Source organism: Vicugna pacos, chromosome 36 (assembly GCF_048564905.1).
Source record: "Vicugna pacos chromosome 36, VicPac4, whole genome shotgun sequence".
NCBI lineage: Eukaryota > Metazoa > Chordata > Mammalia > Artiodactyla > Camelidae > Vicugna > Vicugna pacos.
In genome coordinates, this window is record NC_133022.1 from 2947547 (window position 1) to 2963377 (window position 15831).

Sequence of the window (15831 nt, forward strand, 5' to 3'; positions counted from 1 at the left end):
GGAGGCCAGCATGACCCCCACCTGCAAGCAGGACTGCCAGTCGAGGTCCTGGGGGGCGGAGGTCAGGTCAGCCACCAGCGCCGAAGCGGTGACCAGAGCAGCATTCAGGGCTGCTGCTGCAGACAGCTTCCCCCCCCCGGGAACCCTTGCCAGGGCTGCAAGGACGTGCTGGGACCCCGCGCCACACCAAGAGGGGGCTCGGAGCACCCAGGACGCCGTGAGGTCGTCCAGCTCACGGGTGAGAGCAGAGCCCCCCATGAGGGGGGAGGCACCAGGGAGGGACGCACTGTTGTGGGAAGACAAACCGCTCCAGACACCGCCAGGCCCAGCAGGATGAGAGATGAGCCCGGGAGCTACGTCAGGCCAGAGCTGGTCAAGAGGAGTCTTGGGGTTTGTGTGTTTGGGACCTAAAACCCCAACCTGAGCCCCTTTATATTTGAGTCGGCTTTTCCAAGCCCTGTGCTGGGCGGCTGGGCTGGTTTTAGAGCTTCCCCTCCAGGCCATGGCCCCGATCGCACTGAGCACGGAGGACAGAATGAACCACCAGCCCTGCAGCCTGGCGGGCAGGGCCAGGCGGGCAGGGCCGGGCAGGAAGGGCCAGGCCGTCCACACAAACTCAGCCAGGAGGGGGCGCCACCCAGAACACGCGGGCTGTGAATCGCCCTTTCCCCCTGGAGTGTGGGTTCCTGAAGCCAGATCTCCCGCCTCGTCGGGACGGTGAATGCTACACTCTCTTCCAGGATCAAAGGGGAGGACGCAGCAGTTCTGGGCACCTGTCCATCCTGCACCCAGGGGCCTCCTGATGGCCCAGCCTCTGCCCTGCCCTTGGGGGTGGGCAGAGAGGGCCTCCCATCCTTGGTGCAGCTGAGGGCGTCGAAATGGCCACCCTTTGTGATTTTAGGCGGCCGGCGGGGGGTCCCTCTTGGTCAGACCTCCAGCTGCCACCCTGCAGCCCCCAGCAGGCCAGCTCGGCTTGGGGGAGCACCCGCTGGGTCTCGGTGCCCGGGGAGCCGCTGCCACGCAGGCCGCATGCTCACCGCGTTCCGGGGGCTGGACGTGAGGAGGTGCTGGGCGATGGGGGCCGGCAGGAGGTTGAAGACGACCCCCTTGTCCAGCTTCACCGTCTCCACGTTGTCCTGCTCCCCCTCTGCCCGGGGAGGGCGGGATCCCCCAGCAGCCACGCGCCCACCCACCCAGCTGCCTTCACTCACTCGACAACCCGCCCCCTGGCAAGATCCTCCCCTGGTCCAAAGCCTGGACCCTCTTCCCAGCTGGGCCCTGACTTCGGGGCATCCCTGTTCATTTCCACGTTGTCTAGTTGTAGCAAGAAGCCTGCTGAGCCAGTTCGCCTGGACACCCCCCCTCCCTGACACCCATCACCCCAGACATCTGACCGGGTCCCTCAGCTGCCACCCAGGTGCCGTCCGGTCACCCCGGCCTGTCCTCAGCGTGAGTCCTGTTCCGTCAGCTCAGAAGCCCTCACCCCTGGCGCCTCCTCTTAGCAGCTCTGCATCCACCGCCCCACCTCTGCCCTGGGCTGTGAACGCTCACTTGCCCTTGCTTATCTGGGGTCGAGCCTCGTCGCTCTCCCCAACCGCGAGACCCCACCGCAGGGGTCCCTGCACCTGCACGACAGTCCTGAGTAATGTCTGACTCATCATCTTTAACACGGCTTCTGGGTCATTACGCCTTTAACACGTTTCTTTCCAATTATCCAAACTCACCGCCAACTGCGCCCATCTCCGAGCCCCCACCAGGCAGAGTGACCGGATCAACGTTAGGGGCCCAGAGAACCCACCAACTTCTGGATGAATCGTCACCCCGATCAGCTGGAACTTTCCAAAGACAGCGAGGGGCCAGCCCCCATTTCCGGGGTCTACCCAGCCATGTTCTGGGGACCCGATGCCTGAAGCAGCCCTTCCTGGGGCGCGGGCCCACTCCCAGGGCACACGGGGCCCCCACACCTCCGGCGTGCCTCCAGGGCACACCAGGCCCACCGGCAACGCCGGGAGCCACGCGGTGGCCCCTCTGTGAGCTCCGACGTGCTCTGGATTCTCCTTGTCTCTCGGGGCACAGAGACACGCGGAACGCTGCAGGGGACTTGGTGGCGGGAGGCCCAGCCCCAGGGTCGCTCAGCTGGGCACCGACCTCCTGGGGCAGAGGACGGAGGCCGGCAGGTCTGAGCAGGGGGACAAGGCAGAGCAGAGGCAGGTGCAGCCTGGGTCCCGGCTGGCTGGCCTCCTCGCTCAGGGCCTGGCAGGGACTAAGGAAACCAGCGGTGACAGCCCCACCCAGTGGCCGCAGTGACAGCCGCAGGGGAGCTGCTGACAGCCGCTGAGGGCAGCCCCGGGTCGGACGCTGGCCCCCAGGGGTGATGGCCGCCCATGGCCCTCCCTGGCTTCCACACCCAGCGCCCGACCGGAGCCGGGGACCGAGCTCCGTTTCGGGAACATCCGTAAGCGTGCGCCAGCCTTACGGGGACAGCACGCTCCTGAGTACGGTGACAATGTCACCGTGATGCCATGTTGCTGGCCGGCAGCCCGGGTACCCACCCCCACCCCCACATGGAGGCCGGCACACCTGGTTTGGGTCCCACCTCGTGGCCGTGAACCCGCGCGCATCCCCTCCGTGAATTGGTGTCAGACGCCCGTTCACAGAGGCGCCGTCCCTACGTGTCACGGGGCGAGGAGGGGGCACGACACCTTGTGACACGTGAGGGGTGTCGCCGATTGCTGTCATAAGAGCGGTCGAGCTGGTCGGCGTCCTGCTGCCGGAGCCCGTCCTGATCCTGCGAGTGAAGAGCGAGCAGCTGAGGGTCCCCGAGGGAGGACGTGAGGGGCCCCAGGCCGCCCCCAGCACGTCCTCGGGGATACCAACGCGGGCGGGCACGGGGGGCATCCGTCACCATGGAGACCGACGCAGGGTGGGCTGCATCCTGTTCCTCGCAGCGGGTGGGCCGGCGGCGGCTGAGGGCCGAGGAGGGCGCCAGCAGCCCCAGGGCCCGGCGCCGGTGACCGTGGGCCCTGCAGACAGGAGGAGACGTGGCCGGGGACGGGGCCGAGGTCGCAGCCGGGGACACAGCCGTGTGGGAAGCCAGGCCTTGGGAGGGGCCGGGGGCGGCTCCTAAGCCATGTGCCATTGTCTTCCTGTGACACGTGTGCCCTGACAAACACACAAGGTGGTTTTATCGAAGGATGAGAGAAAGAGAAAGGAAACAAGGTTTTTAAAATAGCAGGTTTTGTTTTATTTGTTAGTGGCACAAATATTTTTTTCCTCGAAAATGATAATGGTCGTGATATTTTAATGCATTTGGTGTAACTGGATATGATTCAACTTAAAAAAATCTTGGTGGATCCCTTTGTGATCAAAAGCATTGGCTCTTGGTTTATTTCTTTCAATTGTCTTTTTACATTTGTTTCAGTTTATTTCAATTTATTTACAACTGTGACAGATTTACGGGCCGTCAGAGTAGCTCTCTTCCTGCATAATCACGTGTGGTTTCCCTCGAGTGGGGAACGTTCGCCGACGTTTTGGTCTGCGGCCCTTCCCCTGGCCCTGCGCCGCGGAACCGCTGTGACTCAGCCCGAAGCACCGTCCCCGGGGGGTGGCGGGGGGGGTGTCTGCGGAGATGCACCCGCCCCAGCGGCCCAGAGGAGACGCCAGGGCCGGGAACAGACAACAGCATGAAGTCCACACACGGCCCTTCGGACGTGCAGTCAGGGCCACGGGCAGGGTGGCGCGCACGTCCCACGGCCCTGAGGATGACTTTACCGGCGCACGCGTGGCCAAAGGAAGCTCGCGAAGGGAAGCGGCTGGAGAAGGAGGCGCAGCAGCCTCGGCTCGGCCCAACCACGGGGAACGCCCCATCCGTGCCGGCCCTCCCTCCCAGCGCCCCCGGAATGGCAGCTGCACAGCAGAGAATTACCCTGAGAACAAACATCACCTGTAGAGAAAGAACCCGTCCTAATACAATCAAAAGAGTAACAGCCCTCATGATTATGCACTGAATTCAGAGGAAAAATCATCGCAGCAAAAAGCATTCCGATAGTTACAGATGAAGAGGCTGAAGGCGCCATCGGGAGGGAAGCGCGTGTGCTCACTCAGGGCCGCAGGACCAGCCAGGTCTCAATAAATAATTAACCCACCGAGGCTCTGGTCTGGCAACTCGGCGGCTGCCTGCCTGGTGGGCTTAAGAATCCGGGGAGGCGAACGGGCCAAGTCTAGAAATGTTCTTGTCTTGCAGTGTTTACAGGGAAGAGGCGTTTGCTGTTGCACATCCTTGGAAAACTAGGTCAGTGTGTGCAGCGTCAGCAGCCCTTCCCCTGCGACCCAGCGGGTCCCTGTGGCCCTGAGCTCCCCGGAAAGCTCACCTCACGGTGGGGCCGGCCAGAGCCGGACAAGACCAAGTGCAGAGGCACAGCTCACCACAGACAGGCTGTCCTCCCTCACCTGGCGTGGCTGCGGCAAACTGCAGTGGCCAAAGTCCCCTTCCAAGACCCGGCCGGTGTGTGCCGGTCTCTCCCGCTGGGGTCTGCTCCGACCGCGGGACCATCCAGGGGACGCTCCCTGCAGGTTCTCCTGCCGCCTGCTTCTGGCTGGGCTCGGCCAGGCAGCAGCACCAGCACGAGCGGGAGGGAGGGGGAGAGCGTGGCCAGGTCCCTCGCAGCCTGGGCACTGCAGGCTGGCCGTGTCCCTCGGCCGACGGTCATGAATCCTGCCTGGTGGCCCCCCTTGTCCCGAGTTGTGCAGACTGCCCCCCGGCCCCCGAGGTCTGGGGTGAGGACCCTCCATGTGGTGCCCTGGGTAACACACAGCCTGAGGTCGTCCTACACCCGCACCACCTTTCAGATGCTCATCCGCTCCCTTGGCCTCACCCGTCTGGAGCGTGCCCTCTGCCCTCTGCTCCACGCCTGAGACCTCTCCCACCTCCACCCCCCGCCCAGAGGCCAACCACGCCCAAGGCGCCCTCCTGGTGGCTCCCGTCACTGTGGGAGCCCTGCCCCCTGCCCCCTCACACTCCACTGCCAGGCCGCCTCCCAGACAGGGATGGGATCCTGCCCTCCTGGCCCCGGGGCTGGCGGTCAGCCCGGCCCAGAGAGAAGGGAGGCCCCGGACTCCTCGGCGGTCTCCGGGCCACCCTTCCCGCCTGGGGGTCTCTTCAAAGCTCCTCCTCTGCCGTACGCCATGTCCCCTTTCCCCAGCAGCAGCCCCTCACCCTCCCTCGGTCACGTCTCAGCCTCCAGGAGGCCCGGAGAGGCCCAGGCTCCCCGAGCAGCCTGGCCGGGCATCGTGTGGACACACTCACGGGGTGTGGTCTGGCCCTGGCACTGATGAGGGCAGCAGCCCAGGGGCCCCGAGCAGGGGCTGGGTCAGGACCAGATGCCCTCACCCGTGCACCCCCCCTAGAGGCCCCGCCTGCGCCGCACACGGCACAGACACCCCCCAGGCGCCCCCGCCCATGGAGAGCAAGCCAGACGCTCAGATCTCAGCAGCCCCCTGCCCTCCCGGAATCCAGAATCCACGTATGAAGCGAGGACAGCGCCGGGCCCGGGCCCCTCAGAATCGGGGACTCTCCCGCCAAGGCCTGGCTCGGGGCTCCCACTGGCCACACACAGGGGGCCAGTCGGTGCAGAACAGGCACTAACTGAAGACGACAGGCTGAAGAATGAAAGAAACAGGCAAGTCCTCAGGGACAGAAAGCAGATTAGAGGTGGCTCAGGGCTGGGGGGTGCGGCTAGAAATGGGGACTGACTACAAACGGACATGAGGTCTTGGGGGGGCAGGAAAAATACACTACAAGTGACTGGGGATGGCTGCACGACTCCGAGAACTGCCGGGGTTCCCTGTGAGTCACATCTCAGTGAAGCTGTTGCACAGAAAGGGGCAAGTGACGCTTAGCCAGCGTCAGTCTTTTACAGGCTTACTGAACTAGAGGTGAGCAGTCGTGTTCATCGGTGCGGCCACTGCCTCTCCCCCACCGCAGGTGGCACACGCCCCTGCCCCGCCCTGCCTCTCTCCCACGGAGAGGACAGCCCAGCAGCGGCTGTCCTGGGGCCCCAGTGGAACCAGGGACTGCCGGACGTCGGTACCGCAGCGTCTGCAGGGTGTTCAGCTGTGCGGAGCACCTACGGGGCGCCAGGCCCGGGCCGAGCACGCGGGGAGGGGCTGCTGGTCGGTGTCAGCTCACCGGGGCCACGGGGCGCCCAGAGGGCTGGTGAGCGTCACTGCGGCTGCGTCCCAGAAGGTGCGTAAGGAGAGTCAGTCTCCGAGTCGCTAGGCGGAGGGAAGAGGCCGCCCTCCCCAAGGTGGGCGGGTGTCCCCCAGTCCCCTGGGGCCTGAACAGAAGGACAAGGCAGAGGAGGGTGCATTCGCGCTCTGCCTGAGCTGGGTGTCCAGCTCCCCCCGCCCCCGGACAGCAGGGCTCTGCTCCTCGGACCTCTGGACTCGAAGTGGAACACGTACACCCTGGCACCTCTGTCCTCTCACCACGGACAGCAGGCCGCGGGACTGCCCTGCCTCCGCGACCTCACGGGCCCATCCCTGTGATAAACTCTCTCCTCTCTCTCCGCATCCGACTGGCTGGGGAGACCTGCTGTCACGTCTGCACCGTCACCCCCCCTGGCAGAACGCCTCTGGGGACAGGGCGCTCACTGCTGGCCAGACAGCTGAACTCCGACTGCCAGACACGGTTCACAGCTGCCCCCTTCCTGCCGCCCTGCGGGCCTGCTCCTTGCCCCCGGCACCTCCTCCCCGACGGTGCCGCCCACACGGCCGCCGGCGTCTAACCGGGAGCCCCCACCCGCACCCCGCCCAAGAGACTCCCTTGCCAGCTGCCGGCCCCCAAGGAAGCAGAGGGCTCCTCCTGCCAGCGTGGCCCACACGCAGTCCGGCCGTGGCTTGACGTCCACCTGCCGGGCGCGCGGGGCCAGCGCGCGTGAGAACAGCAGGACGGCCACGATCGGCTCGAAGCTGCGCCTGGAGGCGCTGCCGCCCGCTGGGGAGGAGGAGGAGGAAAACCCACGTCAGTGCCCAGAACACAGGGCCCGTGCATGGAGGGCCCCTCAGACGCGACTCCCCCAGAGGCGCCTGGGACCGACCCGGGCTGAGAGCCACACCTCCCGGAGAAGCCCAAGGACCTGCTGGAACTGGCGCCCAAGTGAAGAGGGGGTGACGCCTGGCACTAACGAGCTTCTAGCCACAGACCGGAACACAGGGCCTCCCGGGCGGCGGTTCACCACGCCCGCCCACGGGCCTGCCCCACGGCCTTCGTGTGCCCGCTGGGCTCCAGGACCAGGAGCAGGACGCGGTGAGCACGTGAGCAGGATCACTCTGGACAAGGAGGAGACCCGCAGGAGTGTGGCCAGCGGGAGGGTGCCCGCGAGGCCCCAAAGCAGGGCGTCGGTGCAGACTCGCAGGGCGGGGCGGGCAGCACTGGGGCGCGGCCCCCAGACGGCAGGACCACCAGGGACCCGTTGGGGCTGGAGCCCCAGGCCCAGGGCAGGCGGCCCACCTGGAGGGGACGGAGGGGCCCCACCCAGCACCCCCACTTCCCGCTCCACCCACTCCGCCAGTGCCACCAGCTGGGCCTCGGACACTCCCGCCTGCTCGTGGCCCTTCAAGGCCCCTCACTACCAGAAGCGGAGCCCCAGGTCCTGGGCTGGGGGGCACGAGGCCCCTGCCATCCTCCTAAACCACTTAGGTCCATCCTCTTCCTCCCTACCACCTCTCCGTCCCATCTCTCTGCCCGGCTCCTGTCCCCGGCACACCACGTAGGGCCGATCACATCTCCCCCCCGGGTGACGTCCCCCTTGCCCTGGCTTCCTGGGGCACCCCAGGCCCATCTCTGACCCCTCGCCACCCTAGGGTCAGACCTCCAGTGCGGCTCCTGCAGGTGCCCCTCATCCCTGCACCTCACGGCTCCCACCACGCCCTGCCCCTGCAGACATGCTCACCGCACATCCTGGGGCCACGGAGCAGACTCAGACCACTATGAAGATGCACAGGACGGTGCGGGTCTGGATCGCCAGGCACCCTGCAAAACACTGAACCATAAAACGCTATTGAAAACACAGCCTCTTTTACAAAGTCGTTGGTGGCCACAGTAGACCATTCACAGCACAGAACAGCGAGAAGCATCAGAACGCTCTCATCCGCCACACGTTTTCTGACTGTTTTCATATAATTAACCTCCCAGGTGAAAACACTGCCAAAATTTGAAACCTGAAAAGTGACATCTTTAAATTGAAGAGAGCAGCGCCTCCCACATCCGCTCCGCCCCGTGACACTGACTGGCACCGAAATTCCCTGAGTAGATTAACTTGACACTTTCATTCTGTTGTGCCCTTCTGTCTCAGAAATGGTAAAATTCCCCTTTATTTGTTTCTTCTTGTGGACACGTTAGGTTTTATCACTTTCTTCACACAGGCTTTATACAACTTTTGTTAAGTTACTAGAAATTTTACTTGAAGCCTATTTAAATACATTTTTGCAACACTCAACAGATGATTTCATGGATGAAGTCGGAAGGTCCTAGAATCACACTTCTGACATTGGAAACGGAAACAAAAACAGAGACCGCGGGACTCACAGAAAGCACCCCCGAGCGAGGGTGAGGGTGCCCTGGGCCACGTACTCGGTTATCCGTGGAGTCAGGGTCATTACACTCCCTGCTCTGCAGGTCAGGAACCGGGGCCCAGACCCCACCAGCCTCACTCCCTCCCTCCGCAGACCGGGACACAGGGCGGGCTGCTCAGCTCACACAGGGGGCCGAGACGGGCGCGCATGCAGACCAAGTGACGGCTCGAGGACTAATTTGTCACAACACCAAAAAAAGGCAGCTGGTCGGACATGAACAATGGAGAACGCCCGCAGAATGGGGCCCACAGTTAGTTAAAGGCAGCCCAGTGGGGTGTGAGCTGTTGCAATGTCCTCAAAGCTCGCTGTCACTGTCTCAAGGCGACTCGGCGGCAATGTCAGGCTAGGCGTCCTGGACCCCATGGCCAGAGGCCCGTTCACCGCCGGCGCTGAATTTCACGAAGGACCCCAACAGGACGAGGCCACAAGGCAGGGGGACGCAGGGCAAATCGGGAGCGAGAGCCTGAGCCCTGCAGGGAGAGAAGCCGTGGAGTGTGCCGTGACCGGGACACGACACGAAGAAACCGCAGCTGCGCCAAACGGTCGGGAGAGGCAGGTGGCCGCTGAGCGACGGCCCCCCTGTGCCCGAGGCCTGTGGCCGTGGACTCTGAACAGCATAGGCAAATGGGACGACCGCATAAGCACGCCCGTCTCCGCTTGGCCGGCTGGGCTCCTGCCCTGCGTGTGCTGGGAGCCGGGAGAAGGGAGGCCCGGCTCCCTGGACCACCTGCTCCCGTGGCGGGGGGGGGCGCAGGGCATTCAGAGGCTTCCAGCCGGGCGACAAGCCAAGAACCATGCTGTAGATCACAGTCACACAGAGACACACAGCTGGAGCAGATTCCAGGACACCCTGTGGGTGACTGACACTGACTCACATTTTCATCCATTCCTATTCCATTGCTTTTGTTCACAACTCACCAAAAAAAAAAAAAAATTTACAGCCCTAGTGAGTTGCAATTTGAAATTTAAAAAACACTGACTTCATCTATGCTACACAAATGAACTCAGTCCCACACACATACACCGCGGGAGCCCCTGGGGCCGAGGTAGGACACGCTGTAACACAGGGACCAGGAGCGGCTGGGTTTGTCTCCAGGGTCACCGCCCTCTGCTGAGGCTCCCTCTCCCGCCCCAACGAGGGAAAACCTAGAGGTTTTCTGACTTTCCAGTCACCGTCCATCCATCAGCCGTGTCTAGTTTATCTCACCAGCGCTGCACACCCCCTCCCTGCCTCCCCACCCCCTGCAGGCGGCGGTCGGGGTCCAGGGTGGGCGGGGCTGGGGGGCCAGCCCTGCAGGGCAGCAGGTGTAACAGAAAAGGACAAACCTGACTCCACGGGAGACCTGTTCCCTTGGCTTTAACCCTGTGCCCTGTTTTCTGGGCTCAGTCTTGCGGACTCTGCACCTTTTGTGAAACAGTGTTGCCTTTAGCCTGAAACAGACAGGACAGCCCGTTGGGGCTCTGCCCTTGAAGGATGTTGACACCTTCGCACTCCTATAAAGGTAACAAGTTGCAGAACAGAAAATAACATTTGTTTTGCTGGAGGTTTGCAGGGGCACCGTGACCTGACCCACGTGCACAGCTGCAAGAACAAAGGATTCCTGCACCCAGAAGTTTGCAACAGCCAACCACACCCCCTCCCCTTTTTAGTATCAAAGGAGCCTGGATTCTGACTTGGGGAAGATGGTTCTCCAGGACAGCAGTCTGCCATCCTGTCCGTCTGCTGGCTTCCCAAATACAGTCGCTCTTCCTTGCCCCAACACCTCGTCTTCCGATTGACTGGCCTGTCTTGCGGCAAGCAGGAACGAGTCTGGACTCGGTAACACAGGGAGGGGAGGAAGCCCGAGTTAGGACTCACCCTCCTGAAGGATCCCCTCTGCCTTTGCTCAGAAAACCACAAAGGGGTGACTGGGACAGGGGATGGGAAAATGAGGCTGAAATATGACCATGAGCATCGGGCCTGGGGGGGAAAGATGAGGGGGCTGCCGTCCCAGTCACACCACGCTCGTGTCCCCGGGAACCAGGGAGGCCTGGCGCCCCCGAGAGCGAAGCGCACCTGAACCTGCAGGTGCCCAGGGGCCAGTCCAGTGTGCGCCCCTCTGGCGCCCTCCTCACCGCTCCTCCTCCCCCCCCCGCCCGCTCAGCCCTGGTCCCTCCACGTGCCCACCCAGGGCCAGCACGGCCGCAGGCGCGCCCTCGGCAGGCCGCCCAGCCTCAGCTAGGCCCCAGCGTCTGCTCGGGGCCGCCCTGCCCCGTTCCAGCCCTCACCGCGGACCCTCCAGCCGCCTGCTCCCGCGCCCTCCGCCCCCAGTCCCGCAGAGCGCCTCCTCTGGTCACAGCGACCTGGCCTGCGGGACCGACACGGATCCCACGCCTCTGCTTCACCAGCCCCTCCTCTTGTTCTAAGAATGTTCAGTGGAGCCAGTGGTGTCCCAGGCCCCGCTCCCAGGCCTTCGTGAACATCAGCTCTGATTCCCGTCCCTTTCACAAAGGCCCTGGAGCTGGCAGCGCCTGGTGACGAGGGAGCCAGTGGGGTAGGTGAAGGGCCCAGGTGGTCCTGGAGCTGCCACGCCGGCCCTGACGCCCTGGCTGTGGCCACTCCTATGGCACAGAGGAAGGCCGTCTGTGACTCCCAGGCCTTCTCAGGACGCGCGGCTGCAGTGGACCTAACCCAGCCGCGGGCACAGCCGTGCCCCCGGCACCCGCCTCCCTCCGTGCGCGCTGGGCCCTGCAGGACAGCTCTGCCCGCCTGCCGGCCCCCCTCCTCCCCAGCCGGGTCCTGCCGACCACGCGCCTCCCGTCGCCGGGCCCCACAGCCTTCCGCACAAGCCCTGTGGTGAGCTCAGAGCCCCGCTGCCACGTCCAGGGCCCGGGGAGGGCAGTGTCTGAGCATGTGGGCCGCCCCTGAACAGGCACGCGCCGGCCGGGTGGACTGAAGCCGCCTGCCGTGGGGACCGTGCGCTCCGCCCGGGCGGCCTCCTGCCCCGCCGCCGGGGACAACGCGCAGGCCGACGAGGGAGGGCGAGGAGGGCGAGTGGACGTTCAGAAAGAACGGGGCTGGCGGAGCCCGGGCCCCTCCAGCAGGAGAACCGTTCGTCCACCGGGCACACGGGTCCCCAGCACTGGGGACGAGGGTGACAGGCCTTAAAAGCCAGCATCTACTTGCTGTGCTTTCAGCTGACATCAGGTGAATAAAGCCAGGTTACCTGAAGCGGGAAATCTCAGCTGACTGAACCCGAGGCCGCTCCATCTATGAAATCAAAGAGCCGCACTGTGGCTGTTTATTCAAACGGCATTTTTCTCTCAACTTCAATCAAGAGGGTACCTGTGAATAAGAAAGAATTTAAGTAAATGAAACTAGATTCAGCCTTCTCGAGTAGCTCTTTTCAACAACTGTACAAAGAAAACCCTGGGTCTGTCAGATGTGCCAACTGGGGACGTAGTGGGGAAACGGGACGTTCGGAAAAGGAGGTTCAGGAGGCGTGGAAGGTGTGCAGGACAAGGACAGAGCCCCCTCCCGGGAGCCTCGGGCAGCACCGGGCCACGGGCTCAACCCTGGCTCCAGAGCCAACGAGGAGTCCTCGAGGGTGTGGAGGCCCCCGTCTGCGGCACGGTCACCCGACGGGGCACAGGGCCCTCCTTTTGGAAAGAACAGCGTCACTCCTTGTGTTCATTCACTCAGTCACCATCCACATCCACCCCTGTGTCTACACGGCACGGCCCAGAACTCCACACGGCACCCGCACGGGATGGGCCTAGTGAGCTTCTCCCCCATGGACAGCTCTTCACCTGCCAGGAGGGCGAGGGACAAACTGCCTCCCCCTGTCCCGCCAAGAGGGCAGGCAGAGGCCACGCACCCGCCTGCTCAGGTGATCGGCAGGTACAGGGACACACACACACACACACACCTGGACCAGGTGATGAGCAGGTAAGGAGCGCGCGCACACACATACACACACACACACGCCTGGAGCAGAGGATGAGCAGGTACAGGACACAGGACACCAGGAAGCAGATGCAGAACACCAGCAGGAGCAGGCAGCCACACCCCTAGGACAGACAACACACAGTCCCTGCGGGCTGGGCCGGGTGAGCTGTGCCCAGAGGATGCCCGGGGCCCCGCCCTCCCTCCCCTGCCCCACCCGGGTCCCAGCCCCAGAGAGGCAGCAGCGGCCTCTGGGGGGCTGCCCATGCTGGTCCTCTTCTCACAGAGGAGCCCCTCCTGTGCCCCCCCTCACCTCCCCGCCACCCTAGGGTCTCTCCAGCCCTGGGAGCGCCTGAGAGGTGCTCTCCTCATGCAGGAAGGCTGAGAGCTGCACAGACCTGGCTGCCGGGCACTGTCCTCTGCCTGGGCCTCATCTGGAAAGGGCTTTCCTAGAAAAACTTGGATACCCAGGTAGGGCCATGCAGACGGCCTCTATGAGCCCGGTGTCTGGGGCTGGGGGTGGCTTCCACGCGTTTCCTGCAAACTCCCAGGAGTCACTCCACTCGGGAGGTTTATTAAGAAAGCGGCATGTCTGGAAAAAAAGTGGAGATTTTCTGGGGTCTTTCTTACTAAAAAACAAACACTGCCAAACTCACTCAGTCTCGTAATGATTAAACGTTATTTAAATTATTACATCTGTGTCCCTTTCCAGAGCCGCTTTTTCTCATTTTAATGTTTCGGAAAATTGGGCGACAAGCACGCGGAAACCAGGGCGCCCGTTCGCTCTGTCTCCTCTCGCGGAAGCCGTCCTGAAGCCAACGGTGCGTGTGCTGTGGACGGAGAGGTCTCAGAACTGAGTCCATTTAAAATTAAAAGCTGAGAAGGAACTGCCCGCACAGCGGCCAGCAGGCTCACACAGCCAGTCCCTCCGGGAAGTGGAGAGCTGGCGTGTGGCTCAGGCTGGCCCCAGAGGCAGGGCACCGTGGGAGTGACTGCGGGAGTGAAACCTGAACTTGACAGGCAAGGGACTCGTGGTGCCCTCTGACCGACGGACCCAGAACAGCACTTACTGCGGGGTTATCAGCAGGTAGACGAGGCCGAGGGAGGCGGCCACAATCAGGCCCAGGGCGACGGCGCTGGTGGAACATCGCCCTGAAGCTGGTGGCACCGCAAGACAGGAATCCCCCGTCAGTGGCCCTGGCTTCCCGGAGACACCAGGCTCTCCCCAAGGGTGCCGAGGATGCCCAGAACCACTGCAGCCTTGAGAATGGCCGCACCCACGTTCTCAGGACGTCCCAGGGCCCCAGCCTCCCGCCACCCCGACTCCCACCGGTACCCCACCCCGGCACCTACCTCCCCCTCGCCCAGCCTGCCTGTACTTCAGCGTGAAGCCGCTCAGGTCCTCCATCCCCAGCTCCACCCGGCGGGCTTCCAGGAGGCGGCCGATGTACCTGCTGACGTGTGTCCTGGGGGTGGTGCAGAGCACGTCTGCAGAAAAAGATGAGCGGTGTCTGAGTTTTTCCGAGGCTTTCTCAAGCCCCTCTGCTGCCCATCACGGGAAGGAAGGAAGGAATGTTGTCACACACTCCACTTACCAAAGGCAAGAACTCTGTGGTCCCTCCTTCTGGATGCTCGCCCACTGCAGAGTCTGGGGGCCTGGCGTGGGGATCTGAGATGCAGCTGCGGCTCCACCACCTGCTGGCGGTGAGATCCCAGGTTAGTCATCTCGTCATCGGTGTCTGGGCTCCCACGTCTGTAAGTGGGGCTACACGGCACCTGAGTGGTGGTGCCGTGCGGAGGGTTTCCGGGCCCCACACGTGAGCAGTGGACGGTGTCCGGCACACAGCGATGAACCTGGTTCTTTGAAAATACTGATGAAATCAATAGGTCTCTAGCAAGCGTGACAAAGAAAAACAGAGAAAGACACTAACAAGTTCAGAAAAGAAACGTCACTTTACTACCGACCCTGCAGACACGAAGAGGGTGGGAAACACCATGACTAGCAGCGCGGTGTGAATCTGACAGCTCGGATCGGTGACCTGCTCCCTGAAACACGCAGACCACTGCAGCTCACCCAGCAGGGACGGTAATCAGAACAGCCCTGTGACTGCTAAAGGAATTGAACTCATGGTTTTAACATTCGTGGAAAAGTGATCCCCAGGCTGAGACGATTTCACCAGAGAATTCTACCAAACGCTGAAATAAAAATTAACAAAAGTTCTGTACGATAGCTTCTAGAAAATAGACGGGGAGGCAACACTTCCCAACTCACTTTATAAAGTCAGCGTTAACCTGATCCCCAAACCAGACTGAGACAGTAAGAAAAAAAAAAAAGGAAAGCAATCTTTGAAGCAATACCTGTTGCGAATATTGATGAAAAAATCCTAAGGACTTTTCGTCCAGCAGAAAGAGTTTAGCAATATATAGATAAAGGTTTGCAACATGACTGTTCCAAGACACACAAGGCTGCTGAGGTATTTGAACATCAGTGCAATTCGTTGTATTACAACTGTAGTCACCACCACACGGAATCCCCCATGGTCATATCAACTGATGCAGAAGAAGCACTGCACAAAGTTCAGCGTCCATTCCTGATACACACGATCGGACAACCAGGACTGGAGGGGAGCCTCCCCAGCTTGGGGAGGAGCGTCTACTGAGCACCGACAGCTGACAGCGCGCTCGGCGGTGACAGACTGAATGCGGACCCTCTGCATCTGCACAGTCAGCGGTGTCCGCCTCACCCTCCCATTCAACACAGAGCTAGAGCCCCCCAGCCAGGGCGAGGAGGAAAGGAGAGGAGAGGAGAGGAGGGGAGGGGAGGGGAGGGGAGGGGAGAGGGGAGGGGAGAGGGGAGGGGAGAGGGAAGGAGAGGGGAGGGGAGGGGAGGGGAGAGGGAAGGGGAGGGGAGGAGAGGGGAGGGGAGGGGAGGGGAGGGGAGAGGGAAGGGGAGGGGAGGAGAGGGGAGGAGAGAGGAGGGGAGAAGGGAGGGGAGGGGAGAGGGGAGGGGGAAGGGGAGGGGGAAGGGGAGGGGGAAGGGGAGAGGGGAGGGGGAAGGGGAAGGGGAAGGGAAGGAAAGGAAAAACAGATCAGCCAGACAGAAACGAAACTGCCCGAGAATCTGCAGACGGTATGACAGCCTCCACAGAGAATCCTGACGGGAGAAGAAAACCCTAGGAAGGATGGGCGAGCTCCACAAGGTCACAGGGTCCGAGACACTCCGTAAAAACCAACCGTATTTCCTCAGACTGAACTATGAGCACGTGAAGACC

General features: G+C 62.6%; 1 protein-coding gene across 14 annotated transcripts in view; it reads right to left on the reverse strand.

The window, feature by feature from the left end:
• Positions 1-3220: 3220 nt before the first annotated feature.
• The window catches only part of LOC102539576 (uncharacterized), a 35856-nt gene continuing 23245 nt past the window's right edge, over positions 3221-15831 (reverse strand). For all 14 annotated transcript variants that reach the window (XR_012067399.1, XR_012067398.1, XR_012067397.1 and 11 more), the window contains 8 exons: positions 14155-14257; positions 13913-14047; positions 13630-13717; positions 13254-13389; positions 12958-13151; positions 10309-11959; positions 9961-10065; positions 3221-9104 (listed from right to left, as the gene is read on the reverse strand). The gene's annotated coding sequence lies outside the window, so the exon portion shown is untranslated. The remainder of the gene's footprint in view (positions 9105-9960; positions 10066-10308; positions 11960-12957; positions 13152-13253; positions 13390-13629; positions 13718-13912; positions 14048-14154; positions 14258-15831) is intronic.